Source organism: Dendrobium catenatum, unplaced genomic scaffold (genome assembly GCF_001605985.2).
Source record: "Dendrobium catenatum unplaced genomic scaffold, ASM160598v2 fragScaff_scaffold_173, whole genome shotgun sequence".
Classification (NCBI taxonomy): Eukaryota; Viridiplantae; Streptophyta; class Magnoliopsida; order Asparagales; family Orchidaceae; genus Dendrobium; species Dendrobium catenatum.
The window spans coordinates 83,661-103,686 of NW_021318635.1; positions in this window are offsets into that span (position 1 = coordinate 83,661).

The following is a 20,026-nucleotide window of genomic DNA, read 5'->3' on the forward strand; positions in this document are numbered from 1 at the left end:
GACAAGAACTTTAAGCTTTTTCAAGATATGAAGCCTCTATTATTTTTAAGTGGTAGACCTATAAAGGTTGAAAATTGTCTGATATGGATAGCAAAAATCCTGGAGGGCATATATTGCCTAGGGGATAGGAGAGTGACACTTGTTGCTGATACCTTTAATGGTGAGGCAGAAAGGCGGTGTAGTCAGTTGCAAGAAACTTTTGGAGGGCGACCTAGTAATCAAGTCTCTTGGGAGGAGTTTATGAAAGTATTCAGAGGTTGGTATGTGCTTATATCAGCCATAAGACAAATACAGGATAAGTTCAATATATTGGTTCAGGGAGATCGATCAGTTTCTCAGTATGAGATAGAGTTCATAATGTTGTCCAGGTATGCCCCACACCTGATACCCAATATTGAAGAGAAGTGTCGCCGCTTCTTGACTAGACTAAAGGACATAATAAGATAGTCTCTTATTCCTTTTGGAATTGAAGATTATTCCACTTTGGTGGAAAGAGCCAGAAGAATTGAGATGGACAGGTAGGAAACTCAAAAGAGGAGGAATTTTTAGAAAAGGAAGATGGAGGGCAGGTCAAAGCCCTCTTAGTTTGCTCAGTCTTCTCATATGCGGTGTCTACTTAGAAGAAGCCTAAATCCAATAATTCTAACATCAGTGCTTCAACTACTACTTTATACAGTAAGTGTGGGAGAATGCATAAGGGAGAGTGTCTCTCTAGCACTAATACTTATTTCTAATGCCATTAGTCTAGACATATAACAAAGTCTTGCCCTCTTTTGGGATAGAGCTCTACTATAAAGATTAGGTCTGTAACAATACTCAGATGGCAGTTGATAGACCAAGAGCTGTGGAGTCTACAGCTTCTATGCCTTTTCAAGGTCAGACTCATCAAAATGTTCAGCCTCGAGTCTATGGATTGTCCCAATAAGAAGCTAAGGGGTCTCCTAACATTATTATATATACATAATTTAATTAATTGTCAATGAATAATTTTTAAATGAAATGAATAAATAATGAATATTATGTCTTATAATTGAATATTGTAACCTTTTTATGATTAGGGACAATCCTTATGTGTGATAGACCTGTTAAAGTATTATTTGATATTGGAGCATCACACACTTTTATTTCAGAAGAGTTTGTTAGATCTGTAAATTTGTTTCTTATAATTATATTGAAATCATTGTGAGTTCTAACTCCAAATGGAAATCAAATGAAAACAGATAGGAGTTGTCACGTAAACTTGAAAATAAGTGATGAAAACTTAGAAGCATATTTGATTGTTTTGCCATTATCTGAATTTGATATAATCTTAGGCATGAATTGATTATCTTACCATTTCATGACTATAAATTATAACAAAAAGAATATTAAGTTTTGTATACCAAGGGAGTAGAAATTTAAATTTCAAGGGGATAAAGGGGTAACAGTCATGATTGTGTCATCTCTGAAAGCTTTTTAGATGTTGATTAAAGGATATGGAAGATTATTGGCCTATATTAAGGAGGAGAAGAAGGAAGAAAGAGAGTTGAAAGGCATCCCAATTGTTCAGAAATTTCCAGAAGTACTTTCAGATGATTCACCTAACTTACCTCTGGGTAGAGAAATAGATTTCTTTATTGAATTTGTGGTAGGAGCTGAACTTATTGTTAAGGCCCCTTATAGAATGACAATAATAGAACTTAAGGAGTTGAAGGAATAACTACAAGAGTTGCTTGAGAAGGGAGTCATCAGGCCTAGTACCTCCTCTTGGGGTGCTCCTGTTCTTTTTATGAAAAAGAAGGATAAAAGCTTAAGGCTATGTATAGATTATAGAGAGTTGAACAAGTTGACAGTGAAGAATAAGTATCCTCTCTCAAGGACAAATGATTTGTTTAATTAATTGGAAGGTGCTTCAATATTTTTAAAGATTGATTTGAGGTTAGTGTATAATCAGCTCAGATTTAAAGAGGAAAACATTATAAAGATAGCTTTCAGTATCCGATTTGGGCATTATGAGTTTGTAGTGATGCCTTTTAGTTTAACAAATGCCCCTGCGGTGTTTATGTATCTCATGAATAAAATTTTTAAGCCATGTTTAGATTTATTCGTGATAGTATTCATAGATGACATATTTGTTTACTCACCAAATGAAGAAATGCATGCAAATCATTTAAAGGCAATGTCACAAATATTGAAGGGGAATGAATTATATGCCAAACTATTTAAATGTGAGTTTTGGTTAAGGAGTGTGAAATTTTTGGGACATGTGATTATTGATGGGAATATATATGTGGAACAGCATAAGGTGCAAACAATAGCAGATTGGCCAAGACCAGCTATAGTGACTGAGGCTAGGAGCTTTTTGGGATTGGCAGACTACTATAGAAGATTTATTGAGGGGTTCTCACAGATAGCTATGCCACTATCCAGATTGACTAAAAAAGCAGTGAAGTTTGATTGGACAACTTAGTATGAGGAAGCTTTTTAGAGGTTAAAGTAGTATTTGATAACTGCTCTAGTACTGATTATTTCCTCAGGGTCAGATGAATTTCAGTTCTATAGTGATGCCTCGTTTAAAGGGTTGGGTTGTGTATTGATGTAGAATGGAAGAGTAATTGCCTATGCTTCTAGGTAATTGAAGAATCATGAAAGGAATTATCCAACCCATGATATGGAATTAGCTCTAATAGTTTTTGCCTTAAAAATCTGGAGGCATTACTTGTACCGGGTACGGTGCAAAGTTTTTACTAACCACCAGAGTTTGAAGTATATCTTCGCACATAAAGAACTGAATCTAAGGCAGAGGGGATGAATAGAACTCATTAAGGATTATGAGTTGGACATTCAATATCACCCGGGTAAAGTAAATATGGTTGTAGATGCTTTAAGCAGAAAGAATTCTACTAGTGCAAATTAGGTGATTACTCAACAGCAAGAATTGATAATGGAATTGGAGAAGTTGGATATTTCAGTGGTTCAACCTAAGGATGTAGAAATTATAATATTGAATCAGACTATTATCCAATCAACTTTTTCAGAAAGGGTACGAGAAGCTTTGCCACATGATGTAGATTTTAAGAAGATATTAGATATGGTTAGTATGGGAGACACTGAAGATTTTGAGCTTGGTGATGAGGGACAACTACGTTATAGAGATAGATTATGTATTCCAAATGTTAATGACTTAAAGAATGAAATTCTTCAAGAAGCTCATTATTCCAGTTACACCATTCATCCAGAAAGTAATAAAATAGAACAGGATTTAAAGGAGGTACGTACTTTGGTGGCCAGGAATGAAGAGAAGTGTGACAGATATTGTATCAAAGTGTACTTCATGTCAGATGGTAAAAGTGGAATATCAGAAACCAGGAGTATTTCTACATCCCTTACCTGTACCTAAGTGGAAATGGGAAGATATTGCTATGAATTTTGTGGTTGGTTTACCCAGATTTAGAAGATGATGCAATGCATTATGGGTGATAATTGATAGGTTAACTAAGTATATACACTTTTTATCTATCAAATAGTCTGATCCAGTTTAGAAATTGGCATGCATTTATGTTAGTGAAATTATCATATTGTATGGGGTACCAAAGTCTATACTATCATATCGGGATGAAAGATTCACCTCTAGGTTGTGGAAGAAGGTTCAGAAAGCTATGTGTGCCAGGCTTACTTTTAATACAGCTTTCCATGCTCAAACAGATGGGCAATTAGAAAGAACCATCTAGACTTTAGAAGATTTGCTCAGGTTATGTGTTTTGGATTTTGGTCATAAGTGGGGGACATATGTACCACTGATTGAGTTTTCCTACAACAATAGTTTCCAAGCAAGTATTGGTATGGCTCATAATGAGGCTTTTTAAAGGAGAAGGTGTAGGACACCTTTAAGTTGGGCTGAGACAGGGGAAAGAAAAATTATTGGTGCTGATCTAGTTGATGATGTTACATAAAATATCATATTGATCCGTGATAGATTGAGGGCAGTACATGACAGAAAGAAGAAATATTATGATGTCAAACACCGACCAGTTGAATTTGAGGTGGGAGAGTTTGTTTTTCTTAAGGGCAATGGGAGTAAAGAGGTTTGGTAAAGAAAGAAAGTTAAGCCCAAGATTTGTAGGTCTATTTGAGATTTAAAAAATAATTGAAAAAGTGGCCTATAGTTGATTCTACCAACACACATGAGTGGAGTGCATAATGTGTTTCATATTTTCTCTTTAAGAAAATATATTTCAAATGAAGCTCAGAAGATTAGTACTGAAGTTGTGGATATTGAATCAGATTTGACCTTTGTAGAAGAACTATGGAGAATCATTGATTATGATGTTAAGCAGTTGAGAAACAGAGCAATCTCTTATGTTAAAGTGTTATAGAAGCACAATTCAAAAAAGGATGCCACCTGGGAGGAGTTAGAAATGAGGGAGAATCACCCTCATTTATTGGACTAAGGTATGACTTTACTTTACACGGAATTGCTTTTAAATTTTGAGAACAAAATTTTTATTAGGAGGGGAGAATTGCAAAACCCGAAAAAAAATGAATGTAGGTCATCGCACATATTTCGATGCGTCGCGATGAAACTTAAGTGAAAATTTAAAGTTAACAGACTTTGATGAAAGTAAATTTATAAAATTCTACGCAAAATTTTGAACGATTTAATATATATAACTTATATGTAATTTTGTGTATTTTGGGAAATAAAAATTCTAGAAGTTTAGAAATACCCATAATAACCTTATTTATTTCTTATGCCGAAATGTTTTAAGTGAGGGTGTAATGGTATTTTGATAATACCCATCTTCCTATTATAGCAAACCGAACCCCCTCCCTCAATTCCATTAGCATACTTTTGCCAAACCGAGCGAAACTGGAGGATGGCTAGGGCTTCAGCGGGGTGGCTCCGACGACGATTTTCCTGCAAGGAAATTAGTGGAAATCGAAGGGGACGACAAGGGGAATCTTAACGATTTATATAAAACAAATTTCTCTCAATCTTAAGATTTTTGGAGAAGAAATTTTTAGTAATTTTATCAAAAATTGAAATTTCTTAATGTGCTTTTACAAATATGGTTCCTAAGAGACCTAAGAGGGTTTCTAAGGGAATAAATTAGATTTTTTTCTCACAAAATGATATTTTCCTAATTTTTGAAATTAATAAATTAAAAAATTTCTTTTCCATAAATATTATTTTGATGAATGGGATGTTTTAGCATGCAAAATTAAAGATATAAATGAAAATGAGTTTTTCCAAATTTAGGATTTTAGGTTAAATTCGAAAATAAAAATTATTTTGAATTAAATTAGGTTAGGGTAAAGGATTAATTTGGATAAAATATGTAATTAGATCAAAATATGATATTTTAGAATTATTATATGCCTTAAGTTTTAAATGAGAGGGAGAGAGAAAGAGAACCTTTAGAAGTTTTATAGGAGTAGATTCATTAAATTTGAGATGATTAGCTTTAGCTGTTGAATATTAAAATATTTTCTTATAGGTGTTATTTTGTTGACCACAAAGGAAGGAGGACTAGTGAAGAGAATCAATTTCCTAATTTCTAGTAAGTATTCATGGTTCTTTATTACAATAATACTTTTTGTTTCTCTCTAGTTATATATTTTGAAAGATTAAATATGTTTATAAAATCTTTATGACCAATTTAGATCATGATTTTATTATTTTTTTCTAAGGATTGATCATGCAATTTATATGTTACATTTTATGACATTATCATACAAAGTTCATATGTTATAGAAGTGAGATGATATGATTGTTATTGAATGCTTATATGTGTATGCTGAATTGATGGAGCTCACCTCCTTATGGTACTAGTTGGGGACACTATACTCGTGCATATTAAAATGTTAAATGATATGAAAAAAGAAATGATAAAAGAGTACCTTTATGGTACTAGATGGTTGCTCATATGAGATTTGTAATATATACGAAATAAGAAAGTTATAAATATTGATATGAATAAGAAAAATGAATATGAAAGATATGAATTTATGATTTATGTGTATGTTTAATATTATGTTTATAAGAAGCAAATTTATAAGATTTTTTTTATGAAATATGATATCTAGCATATTACTCATTCTGCCTTGATTACTGTAGTTTTGAGTCATGTTTTACTTACTGAGCTTTGGCTTAATATTAGTTGTTCAACAATTTTTCAGGTATAATTAATTTAATCTAAATGAGCAGAAGGGGTGAAAATGCGTATCGTAGGAGATGCGTGCTTGAAGAAAGATAATTATATGAATCTTAATGATATTATGTTTATGTATTTTAAATTTTATTATTTTAGTGGCTCTTTCAAAAGTTTTGGTGATAGTTTTAGAGATTAGATATTTTACTCTACCATACGACCTTCGTTCCCACATCACCTATGCGAGTTCACCAGACCGGGTCGTGATAGATTTTTTTTTGGAATTTCACAATAGCAAATTTTTTTTAGTGATATAACATGGCTAAATAATTTTTTGAATGATCTTGAAATAAAATTTCAAATTTTATAATTTATGTATAGGCTTTTTTTTTTTCTGTTGACATTTGATATCAAAATCTAATTATTTTGATCAGATTGACACTTGAATGGCATATAATATTTAATTTTTATTGTCAATCGAAGATCTCTCTTAGAGACAGACTGCGAGACAATTAAGTTAAAGTTTTATGTGGGTCGGCTTTTTTATTACTTTTTAAAACAACTTTTTAGTATATAAATAAAAAATTTATACTTGAAAGCTGCTTTAAGAAGCAGGAAGAAAGCCATCCCAAACAAAGCCTAACTTTTGTAGATATGAGAATGATCAGGTGGATAAGTGGCAATACTTTTAGAGAAAGAATGCAAAATGAACATGTACGTGAAAAAAATGGAGTAGCCCCACTTAGGGGTGTAAACGAGTCGAGTCAAGTCAAGATGATTTTTCTTATGTTAGCTACAGTCTTTTCTGTTTTTCTTATTGCTGTAATTTGTAATCCTTTGTTCATTTAATACATGGGCTTTTTGCCCCGGGTTTACCCAAAAAAAATGATTAAAAAAAATATTCACCGTGTATAAACTCAATCTTCCTCTCCAAAATTTCAAATATTATAATGTAGAATACAGACATTTCGTAAGTCTAAAAATAGCTCCTCCACATTCCTCTCCGACACTCATCTGAATTCCACAAAGTCAAAAACTTCTAATCTCCCCTACGACCTCTCTCTTCAGGATCTTACGGACATTTTCACGTAAGTCCTCAGCATTCCAGAAAGTCTGAAACTCCTAATCTCCCATGCGCTCTCTCTTTTTCTGATTTGCTTACTCTTCTCCCTCAAAACATCATGAATCCCGTCGAGGTCAAGAAGAGAATCCGTAATGGCCGTAAGAAGATACAGATAAAGCGTATAGAAAAAGAAGAAAGTAGCAAGTATGTTTCTCAAAACACCGTAAAGGTCTTTTCAAAAAGGCCAGTGAGCTTTCCACTCTATGCCGGGCAGAAGTTGCCGTCATCGTATTCTCTCTCACTGGCAAGCCTTATTGTTTTGGCCACCCTTCGGTCGACCATGTCCTCCGCTGCTTTCTCAACAGTATTTCTGGCCCATCCGACAATTTGTCGCCGGCAACCGCTAATTGTTCTGAACTTATCAAACATGATCAATTAGTTCAGAAGCCTTTTTGGTGGGATTTTGACTTGCATTCACTTGGAGTCGATGAGTTGAGAGAGTATGAAAAATTTTTACTGGAGCAACAAACTGTGGTTACCCAAGCTTCGGAAGCAGCAATGGAGCAGATTGACGCCGTGCCCCATACTAACCCAGAAGTTGGAGAAGCAGATTACTCTCTGTGGTTGCTGCAAGAGATTATGGACTTACCAGATATTGATCCAATTTAATGCTTTCTATTTTTTTATTAGTTTCATTCTACTAAGCTTTCATCTTTAGATTTTTTGTTTCACAACTTGGGTATATTAGATTATTGTTTTGAGATGATTAACAAAATCAAGACATCATGATGTCCAGTAAAAAGTTTTCAAGATTTTGATTCTGTGCTTTAAATTTGTTCATTTTTTTATAAATATTTTTTTTCAGTGTGGTCATATTTTTATAATTTAAAGAACGTTCACTTTAAAAAAGTTGTTAATACATGCCTCCTATTTGTCATCAATCCTTAACTACACAGTAATAATTTCATGTATATGATAAGTTAATTAAAATTTTTAATTTACAATAATAGATAAGCAAAAGTGATTTTAGAAATAAAGCATAAAATTAATAAGTTTGCTTTTCAAAATGCCACCAAGGTCTTCTTAAAAAGGCTAACGAGCTCAACACACTTTACAAGTAATGAGAAGGAAGGAAATAAAATAAATTCTATTAATGCATCATAACCTACTTCCACTACTTGAGCTGGCAGTCTGTACCAGATCGCTCTGCAGCTCAACTCTTTTAATATAGACCGTTAATGACTAACGGCTCCATCTGATACGCAGATGTCTCTATCTTTCTTTTCATACTCTCTGCATATATGTATGTAAAGCTACAGTAAATGAAGATATCTGAAGGAGAACTTTCACTTTGTTGCTCTTGATTTCTCCATGAAATTTCCTTTCTTTGTTTTCTGTCTTTCTTATGATTCTCTGCAGGTACCAGGAAGATTCATTTCAACATGGTATCAGAGCCTTCTTTTGTGCCTAGTGGCCTGATCCATCAAATCTTTGAATGACGTCGTCTGCTACATCTTCTACCTCATCTCGTTCGACTGGTTCTGCTGTGAAAATAGCGGATATCACTATTCCTTCACAGTTGAAGTTTCTCATGACTAATGTTAAATCTATTCTAAATCTTCAACTCACTGCCTATAATTATCCCTTATGGAAGTCGCAGATTCAAAAGCTTTTTACGGCAAACAATTTTGATGGGTATTTGGATGGATCAACTCTCAAACATCCAAAACTGCTTTCTATGGCCACAGGCGAGCTACAAGCAAATCAAGAATACTCCACATGGCTATTAGTCGATCAGAACCTTGCATCCATTCTTTATTCTACTATCTCTCCTACGTTTATACCATATATTCTGAATCTAGATTCGTGCTCCGACATTTGGAAAACTGTTGAACATCATCTGCAGTCTACTAATCGTTCCCGGATTCTTCAGCTGAAGAACGAGTTACACCATACTTCAATGAAGGATAAGTCCATGATGTAATACTTATCAGAAATTAAGAGTAAAGTAGATGCAATAGGTTCATCTGGTTTTCCACTACCTATCGAAGACATCATAATGTATACCTTAAATGATTTACCACATACGTACCAGGCATTCAAGACAGCCATCAAGACTAATTTGAATCCAATCAATTTAGATGATTTTTATTCCCTTCTGTGTAGTGAAGAACTGAACCTTATTGCAAATTCACTTCAGGATTTCTCTCTGAGTTCCGCCCCTAATTCTATTACAGGAATGTATGCTCAGCAAAGTCTTGGACGTGGTCGCTCATCGCGTGGAAGATTTTCTCCTCGCTCTAGACGTGGTCGCACATCCTCTTCACGAACATCTTCTGCGCCTTCTACCCCGATAGAATTCCAGATTTGTCTCAAAGTATGACACTCTGCCTTCAAATGCTGGTATTGGGGTGATTTTTCTTTTCAACCTCAGGTTCAAGCATATGCGACGGATACATCTTCTACTTCATCTGACTGGCCATTAGATACTGGCCCGACCTCACACTTGACAAGTGATTTGTCTCAACTACTGCAAGCTCAACCTTACAATGGCAACTAATAAGTCATGATAGGCAAGGATGATCTCTTACCAATTACTCATACTGGTAAAGGCTTATTACCCAGTCCCACTCATAAGCTCCATCTTAATTCACTTCCTTTGGTTCCAAATCTACATCACAATCTTTTTTCTATCAATAAGCTAACCCGTGACAATTCTTGTTCTGTTCTTTTTGATGCTCGTGCATACACTATCAAGGATCAGAAGAATAATCAAACTCTCCTTCGTGTCCCATCTCGTCGAGGTCTCTACCTAATCCCTACTGACTTCACATCAGAATCTGTCCCGCTTGCGCTCATAGCTGCTCCATCAACATCTACTCTTTGGCATCGTCGCTTGGGACATCCATCTTCACCCGTTTTACTCAAGCTGCGAAAATCTATTTCTTTACTACCTTATTCTGTGTCTGTGCTATTTCAAAAAGTCACAAGCTCCCGTTCTACTCTTCTTTATCTCGTACTAATTGTGTTCTTCAGTTAATACATAGTGATGTATGGGGAAATTCTCCAAAGTTATCATTTCAAGGATTTAAATACTATGTGATTTTCATCAATGACCTCTCTCGTTTATGTTGGCTATATCCTTTAAAAGCAAAGTCTGATGTTGTCATTACATTTCATCACTTTAAAACTTTATTTGAAAATCAATTTAATGCCAAAATTAAATGCCTACGCTCTGATGGCAGAGGATAATATAACTCTAAATAATTTCAAATATTTCTACAATAATCTGGCATCATTCATCAACAAACTTGCCCTCATACGCCCAAAAAAAATGGGCTTGCCAAACGAAAACACAGACATATCACTGAGACTGCTCGAGCTCTTCTTTTTCAAGCAAATCTACCCACAATTTTTTGGGTACATGCTGTCCAAACAGCTGTTACTCTGATAAATTGTCTTCCTTCTTTGTCTAGAAAATCTTCATCCCCATTCCAGATTCTCTATAAAAAACTGCCAGATTATTTTAGTTTTAAGATGTTTGGCTGCCTTTGTTACCCATTTCTGCCATCACAGTTTCATACAAAGTTTCATCCAAAATCTCTACCATGTGTTTTCATAGGATACCCAACTAACACCAAGGGATATCTCTATTTTCATACCGACTATGGCCGAATATTCGTCTCAAGACAAGTGAAATTTCATGAAATTATATTTCCTTTATCCAACTTAAAATCTTCTCCATCTACTGATATACCTCAAACCTATACACCTCCTCTTCTACTTGTACCAGCTACATCTAATAACTTCATAAATTCAATACCAAGTGCCACTGCTTCACCTCTTTCTAATATTTCTCCTCCAATATAATCGTCTCTGTCTACTACTCCTCATGCTTCTTCCTTTGATTTACCACCAGATTCTGATTCTCAATCGGTACCAGGTTCGTCTTCTCCTAAAATATTTCCTCCTATCTACCAAACTACTAAACATCCAATGCTTACACGTCTTCAAATGGGTCATCTTAAGCCTCGTCATATTATCAGTATGAGTACTTCTCTAATATCACATGATCCTATATGTTATACGCAAGCTGTAAAAGATGTTCGTCGGCGCCAGGCTATAGCCATCGAATTTGCTGCCTTACAAAAATAAGGCACCTGGAGACTGGTACCTCCAACTCAAGATCAGAATGTTATAGGTTCCAAATAAATTTATAAAACAAAATTCAATTCGGATGGCTCTATGGATCGACTCCGAGCACGACTTGTTGCTCAAGGATGTCATCAGCATTATGGTATCGATTATAAGGACACTTTTAGTCCGGTTGCCAAATTCCAAACCATTCAAATTCTATTGACCGTTGCAGTTACCTTTACATGGAATGTGTTACAACTGGATGTATCCAATGTGTTCCTCCATGGCTCTCTTAGCGACACAGTCTATATGTCTCAACCATTAGGGTTTAAAGATCCTCTCTATCCAAATCATGTGTGTCTTCTTCAAAAATCTATTTATGGTTTAAAGCAATCGCCAAGGAATTGTTTTGAGACATTCTCTACTTTCCTGCTTTCTACAGCTTTTAGCATAGTTCTGCGGATCATTCACTTCTACTCTATCATAAAAAGTCAGTTAAAATCTACATTTTGGTGTATGTAGATGATATTCTACTTACCAGAAGTAATGAACCAACAATTAAACTTCTGCTATCCGCTTTATCTATTCGGTTCAATATGAAAAATCTTGGTCATGTTTCTTACTTTCTTGGTATGAGAGTTCAACCTGTCATCAATGGTCTTCACCTCTCTCAATCGCAATATGCGTTTGAAATATTGAATCGAGTGGGTATGAAAGATTGCAAACCGATCGCGTCTCCTTCTCCGACCAAATTTATATCTGATTCTAATTCAGCTCTATCGTTTGATCAAGCCCAACTATTTCTCCATCTCATGGGCTCTTTGCAATATCTTACCATCATAAGACCAGAAATTGCTTACACTGTGAATAAACTATGTCAACACATGCATCATCCGCTTGATGCTGACTTTAAACTTCTCAAACATCTTCTTCGTTACATCAAAGGGACACTTCTGCTCGGCCTACCAATTCTTTCCAGTTCACTTGAGCTCTCTGCTTATTCAGACTCTGACTGGGCTGGTGATCCGTGTGATCGGAAATCTACTACAGGATTTTGTGCTTTCCTCGGTACTACATTAATTTCTTGGCAAGTTAAAACGCAGAAGACTGTAGCCCAGTCATCTACAGAGGCTGAGTATCGTGCTCTAGCTACTACTTCCACTGATATTGTCTGGCTAAGGCGACTTCTTCAGGAATTTCATATCCCCAATACTCAACCCACGACTTTGCTGTGCGACAGCGTTGTTGACCCATATACCTCAAACAACGCAAGAAAGGACCCCAATTGGTGAATAAAACATTGCGCACCTTGGTGCCGCATGTCACTTGAAGGGTTAAAAGACCTCTGATTGCCAAATGGACAGTGGCATTGCGAACAGAATATCGAATTCTGCTTGGTCTAGGCCCCTCGCAATCAAACAAGATGAAATCGATCAAAAGGGAGGACCGACACCATAAATTAAAGCGCGAGGCTGATCAAACGATGTCGGATATGCAAACGGACAATGTCATTGCGTCCGAAACGTCGTCGACATTCAGTATATACATTTTATTTAATGAATTTGGATCGTCTGAGATGGTGACGAATTTCTATGCAATTCAAATATGATATAAAGGCCTGCGTTACGACGGAACCGAGGAATCGAAGACGCTCGGATGATGTCCGATTGCAAACCGGATGGCGCCATTGTGTCTTAAACATCGTCGGCATTAAGAGTCTACATTTTATTTGATCAAATTGGATCGTTTGATGTGGTGTCGCAAATTTCAAAGTCGATCCAAATATGATGCAAAGGCTCGCATTACGATGGAAATTAGCCTCGTCGGAAATGACATGAAGTCCGAACGACAAACGGACAGCTCCATTGCGTCCGGAACGTCGTCGACATTAGGAATATACATTTTATTTGATTATATTGGATCATTTAAGGTAGGGTCGTAAATTTCAAAAGCAATTCGCATATGGTCCAAAAGTACGCATTACAAGGGAAACGAGGCCTTGACGATGCTCAAACGAAGTCCGATCGACAAACAGACAGCGCCATTGCATCCAGAACATCGTTGGCATTAGGAATATATATTTTATTTGAATAAATTGGATTGTTTGAAGTGGCTTCATAAATTTCAAAGGAAATTCAAATATGTTGAAAGACACTCATTTCGAGGGAGATTAGCCTCGATGATGATCAAACGATGTTCAATCTCGAAATAGACTGCGCCATTGGGTCCGAAACACCGTCAACACTATGAATGCACTTCCAATTTGTTCGAATGAGGTTTTGCGCGCAAAATGAGACAACACACATTTCGAGGTAATTAAGCCTCGTCTCCACCCAAATGACATCCGATCGCAAAATGGACTACGCCGTTGTGATCGGGACATTGGTAATTCGCTAAATGCACTACCAATTTGTCCAATTTCAATATTCGGCAAGATCGACACGAACTCCTAAAAAACATTACATGAATCTCAAGATGATGTACGCATTTCAAAGCATTTTTAGTCAATTGCCTCTTGTCTTTCAAGTTAAACTTTAATGACATGGGTAATTAATGATTATTTCTATTTTAAGGAGTTTGGAAAAAGGGATCACATGTTAAAGAAATTTTGTGAAATTATTTTCATGAAAATTCAAATCAAACATTAAATGCTATTTTCCTCGACTGCGTAGAAGCCCTCTGTTGAGATCCCTGATATCCCGCTGAAGCAAAACCTCGGAGAGACGTTTCCTTGTCTTGACGTGAGGCTTCCTCGTTAAAACGAACAAAAAAGAGAACGTGAGGGATTTTGTTCGTTTAAAGCCTTCCAAAACTTCATTTCCACACTACAAATCTCTTTCACCTCCTCCCGTCCCAACTTCCCAGCCTCTACTTACCCATCTCCACCCGTCCACCTGTGGAATCTCACGCCTGTAGCCTCAAATCCATCCTTCAGAACAATCTCATGCACGACAGCCATCTTCAACCTAGGTTTTTGAGTCCGACGAAATACTCAGGCCTCCGTCCACCAAGCTTACTTTACCGTGAATCCACCTCCTCCATCACTAGAAAAACCACTTCCCTCCTCCCAGCAAGCCAAAATAGCTAACAGCTGCAGGTCACCTACTTCAAACCTCAGCCTCCACAATCTCCTACGTCTAGTTAACCTAACGTAAGCTTCTCGATTTCCAAACCACGACTCCTCTTCAGGACGCTATAATCTCTCTACATGCAGCTGAAGCTCCATCCATCCAGATCTGCTTCAAAGCCACAAATAACTTCACGTTTATACACAGCCCCAACCACTTCAAAATCTTCAGCTCCTTCTTAAAATCATAAATATATATTGTAGATTCTCTTAGTAGCAGCTTTTCCATTCAGTCCTTGCAGTTTTCTCACGTGAAGTCCACAAGGTTCTATCATTTTCTCCAACAAGTCCTGTCCCTTAGTACATTGAGTTGAAATCATTTCAGCAAAACTGTCAAAACAGCCTTTCATCTTCTATCTTTCAAGTCCAACAGCAAGTTAATCCACTCCAAACGGTCCAAATTACCTTCCCACTCTTCAATAGTCAACACATCTACAACCTTTCTAAAGCATCCTCAGTTTAAACCTTCACTATCAACCAAGGCTCCTGTATCCTCTCATAAAGCTAAAAAGAAAAGAAATAGTGGGTCCCCGTGTTATTCTATTGATTTTGTTTATTCTCTGATATCATTACTGACACCTTTCCTTTTTTGTTTTCTAGCTAAAATAAGTTCTATCACTAGTGTGACTAGTTAGTGAAATTAATTGTATGTGCTGTTATTGGAAATATGCATATGCATGCCTAGAATACACATAAATATGCATATGTATATTTGAAAAAAAGGAGATTACACAGTAGACTTCTCTTCTTTTATGTCACATTTCTATTTTAACTTTCTTTTGTTTGCTCCGTCTTATTTTTGTCTATGCCCTTCCACTATTATTAGCATTAATTTCCAAAAAAAAAAATGAGAGACAAGCTTGCAAAAAAATAAAAAAAGGTTCTTTTCTCGATGCTGGCCGGCAAACCCCCAAGGCGCTCACGTAGCGTTGAGCGTGGGAAACCGGTGCGATGCTTGCGATGATTTAAGGATCCCTCTTCAATGCTAGCAACGAGCCGGCAAACCCCCGAGGCGCTCAAGTAGCGTTGTAGGGCGGGAAACCGGTGCGTCGCTTGCGGTGAATGGGATAAAAAAATGTGTTTTTATTTTACCCTTTTTTATATAAGTACCCTCGAATGCCCACGTGGTGCAGAGGGGGGAAATCTGTGTTTTTCTAACATGTGTTTTGTTCTTATAACAAACAAAAAAAACCCTTAAACGCTCACGTAGCGGGCGGGGATAAAAAAATAAAAAAATGCGACCGCGGTGTCATTTTTGACACCTACCTGAAGCGCTCACGTAGCGTCGAGTGGAAAGTTGCCTCTTGGTTTTTCCCCTAAACAGGGGAGACGCCGGGAGGCTGCCGAAATTTTGTCTGAAAAATACAAGGACTTGAACAAAATTTGGACAACAGTGGACTCATTTTTGGACAACATTAAACATATTCCAAACTTAAATGATTAATAAGATACTTGAATCTAAATAAAAATGAGCTCAAGCTTAAACTTGGTTCAAACACTAATTTTCGAATGATAAAGAAATCATCTTGGACTCAAATGGATTTTAATAAAATGACTTTGAACATGTGATGAATTTGAACATGAAGCAAGGTTCCAATTTTTTGAACTTTTTGAATATTGACATTAAATGAGCTAAATGAGGACATTGAACTCAAATCCAAATAACAATAAATTGAAATTACCAATTAGACCATAAGGAGTATGGTTTAAGCAATATCATGCAAATGAGCATATAAATTGAACTTTATGAAGGGTGAGATGGAACTTGAAAATGAAATCATGATTTGTATATTAACAAGTCATAACTCAAGTACAAGTGAGCATGTATAAGCATGGTTCATTTGCAACAATTAATAATGAATTGAGTGTAAGCTTGAATCAAATGCAAAGGACTCAATCATGAATAAATAAACATAAGCAATTGAGCCCTCACTTGATGAATGCATAAGTGAAATGCAAGTGAATGCTTATGAATTTTGTGAACTAAGGGATTTGAAAGCATGGCTCACCACATAATTTCATTGAGTATGCAATTTGCACATAAGCAATGTACAATGAAATTCAATGATCTTGAAGTATTTGAATGCTCACAAACAAATACATAAATAAATACTACAAATCATATAAGGATGATAATGTTGACACTTGTATCAATCATGTAAGCATGCCCGTAAGTACTCATTATGAACGAAGCATCAATACAAATTCCTTGAGTATATCAATTGATGAAGTTGAAGGAAGGTACAATAATATATTTGCAACCAATAATGCAAGATTTCAATAAAGTAGCAAAGAATCATCACTTTGATGGAAATGCAAACTTCAATAGGTGAGTTCACTATTCGATTCACAAATCATCCTCAAAAGATTGTAGAGGACTTGTAACATATCACATGACGCATATACAATTAATGATCAATAATTATTGTAAAAAAAAAATGTGATGATTTTGGATGAAGAGGATAGCGAACAAAAGCTAGTTCATGATCAATGTAAAAGTGACGACAACGTAGGTAATCGCAATAAATGGTGTGATCGCAGATGAAGACCTACAATGAAAGTTTATCATACTTGTTGCAAATCGCCTTTGAGGACAAAAGACTTGCAAGAACAATGTGATTACAAGTAATGAGAAGAGGGTGAAAGATATGGTGTGACTACAAAGTCATAACCTAAAAGGCTTTGGAGTATGATAATTGATTTGTAAACATGATTCATCCCCAAGCAACAATCAGTAGGAATCATCACCTCAATTGAATGGTTATCGTATAGGAGCTCTAATGGATGTTGTAATTGACTCATGAAAGCTACTCCAACAAAAGTGCAAATATCCTATCAACAACAATGAACTTGATAGAAGCTTGTAGTATCTTGAGGATAAATGCAACAATTGCTAGAAGAATTGAAAGAAGCACAAGAAAATATACCAATTGTAGTAAAGATACACATGTGCAACGATAACAATCAACAACAAATATCAAATCCTACAAGCTGCTATGGAAGACCACTGGCACCTAATGTGTTATTCACAAGCAGAGTACAATGCGATTGAATCAAACAAAAATAATTACGAATTGCTAAAGGAGGCCCATTCTACATGCAACTCGATATCTGTAAGCAAATGAGAAGATATGCAATACATACGATCTCTCTATGAAGACAGATGTATGTGCCACATGCCACTGAAGGGTAGATGTAAAAAGACTTCAGTAAGTGGAATATCCTGAAATTAATTTCAATCTATAAAGTACATCTACCTACCTATCTATAGCAGTAGAGGATATACTATATGAGATCAAATACCACAACAAAATGCATGAAGAATACGACAAGTGCAATCTCCTACGACCTAAAGCAAGAGACTCGTAAGTGCACTACGATCCACCTGTAGAAAGCAATAAGTAGTGCACGACAGTCTACCTGTATGAAACAACGATCAATTCTATTCAGAAGCTGCTACGCCACGCCACCGGATCTGCAACATTCGTACAAGCAGAAAGAATGCGTCTACAATTATTTCAAAGTACCCCTTCATGTGCACTATAAATTATATACATATAGGTACACTAAAGGGAAAAATATAATTTCAACCCGCATGGGCCCCGGCGAGCGTGTTATTGGTACACACGTGATGTCTAGCGATGCTACGCGGGTTATTAAATTTGAACCTGATCCTTCTAAGTAGATAAAAGGAGTCGACATGGTTTAATTATAAAATGCTCCCAAATCCGCATGGGCCCCGACGAGCGTGTTATTGGTACACACGTGACGTCTAGGGATGCTGCGCTGGTTGATAAGTGAATTCAAGTTCGAAACTGATCCTTCTATATGGGTCAATAGAAGTTGACAGTGTTCGAACCATTAAGCAAGTATAAAGTTGTGGCGATCGGTATATTTGCTTTAAACCATTCATATTAGGCCTTCAAGGTCTACAATAATATGAATTCACTAATAAAGGCACGAAGCTTACAAAACTCGGTCCTCAGTCAATAGCTCGACTAAGTTGACAAGGTTCAAGCTACAAATAGAAATGACCCCAAACTCCCCGATGATGGCCGTGTTGAATGCAGATCTCAACCGGAGGGGTTCCCAAATATTTTCAAATGCCACCCAAAATCTAAAACTCCAAAAAAATCCCAAAAGTAAAAAAATGTTTAAAATTGAAATATATCAATCAAAAAACTTAAAGCAAAATACATCCACCATCCGCAACAGTTTGCCGGGGCGGACAAATTAAAATTTACTTCAGCTCACAAAGAGCTAAATGCCTAGTCGAAAATATCACTAGGATTCATTCTCAAATAATCTCTTGCCAGTAAGGACATGGTACGTGTCCTCTAGCCGGCAGTTTCGCCGCCAAATGGCACTGTAGGTAAACGGTTATGACCCGGGGCCCTCTGAACCAAGTGGTTTTGTCGCCAAATGGCACCAGAGATAGTGGTTATGGCCAGAGCCAATACGCTCCTTAGTGGCGTTAAATCCTTGAGATATGAATCAATATGATATGATCGATAAGGTACAAAGCCCTTTGTTAGTTAAGGTGTATTCAAATTTGTTCCCTTAGACAAACATTCACCCCCGGTCTACAAGGTCCCTGGTGGGAAAAATTGTGTATCACCACGTAAATTTGATTTTCTCCTATTTTATAATCGAATACTACATTGAGAATAAAGTACAATCTCGAGAGACTGACACAATATTCTACATAGATTCAATATCATAATAGGGTTTTGAAAATTGATATTTCTATAATCAAACATAGTTCAAAGAATAACATATCATCTCGAAAGATGAACATGAAATTCTATAGAATATGTTTAAAGATAGAAATACGTTTTTAAAAAAGTTTATTCATTCTTTTATTTAGATATGACAAGAAAAATATTGTATCATCTTAAAAGACGAACATAACATTCTTCAAGATATCCAAAAGTGAGAATGAATTTTATAAAATTCATCATTTCTAAAGTTGAATATAACAAGTATAATATTATATTATCTGAAAAGATAATAATAATATTCTACAAGTCTATTCAAAATTAGAAATGAGGTTTTAAAAATATCTACGTTCCCAAAGATTCTTCCCTTATTTTATATGAATAAAACAAGATTTATTTTAGTATGGGGTTCTCAAATCCCTATAGAGGCAAGCCCCTATAGTTAATTACATCCTAGGAGAGAAACTCCTAAGAAAACTCTCGATTAAAGCAGTGATTTCATACCCTTTTGACTACAAAATTAAAACAGTGATTTCATACCCTTTTGACTACAACGTAAAAGACAAGGAAAAGAAGTAAGGATTTTTCAAGGAGAAAGCTCAATTTTGAACATTTATTAACGAGTCAAATGAGAAAAAATAGGAGGTGTCAGATTCTGAGAAGCCCAGAGACAACCTCAGTCTATCTTATGTTGGGCTTTACATTTTAAGAGAAAATTTTATATTCAAGTTGACATTTTATTAGAAATTTGGGATTATATTCCCGAAGGGCGAGGACTTAAGATATAAAAGAATCTTCCTCAGAACCTAAATCTAATTTGGGTACTACAAAGTAGTGACCCGAACCTAAC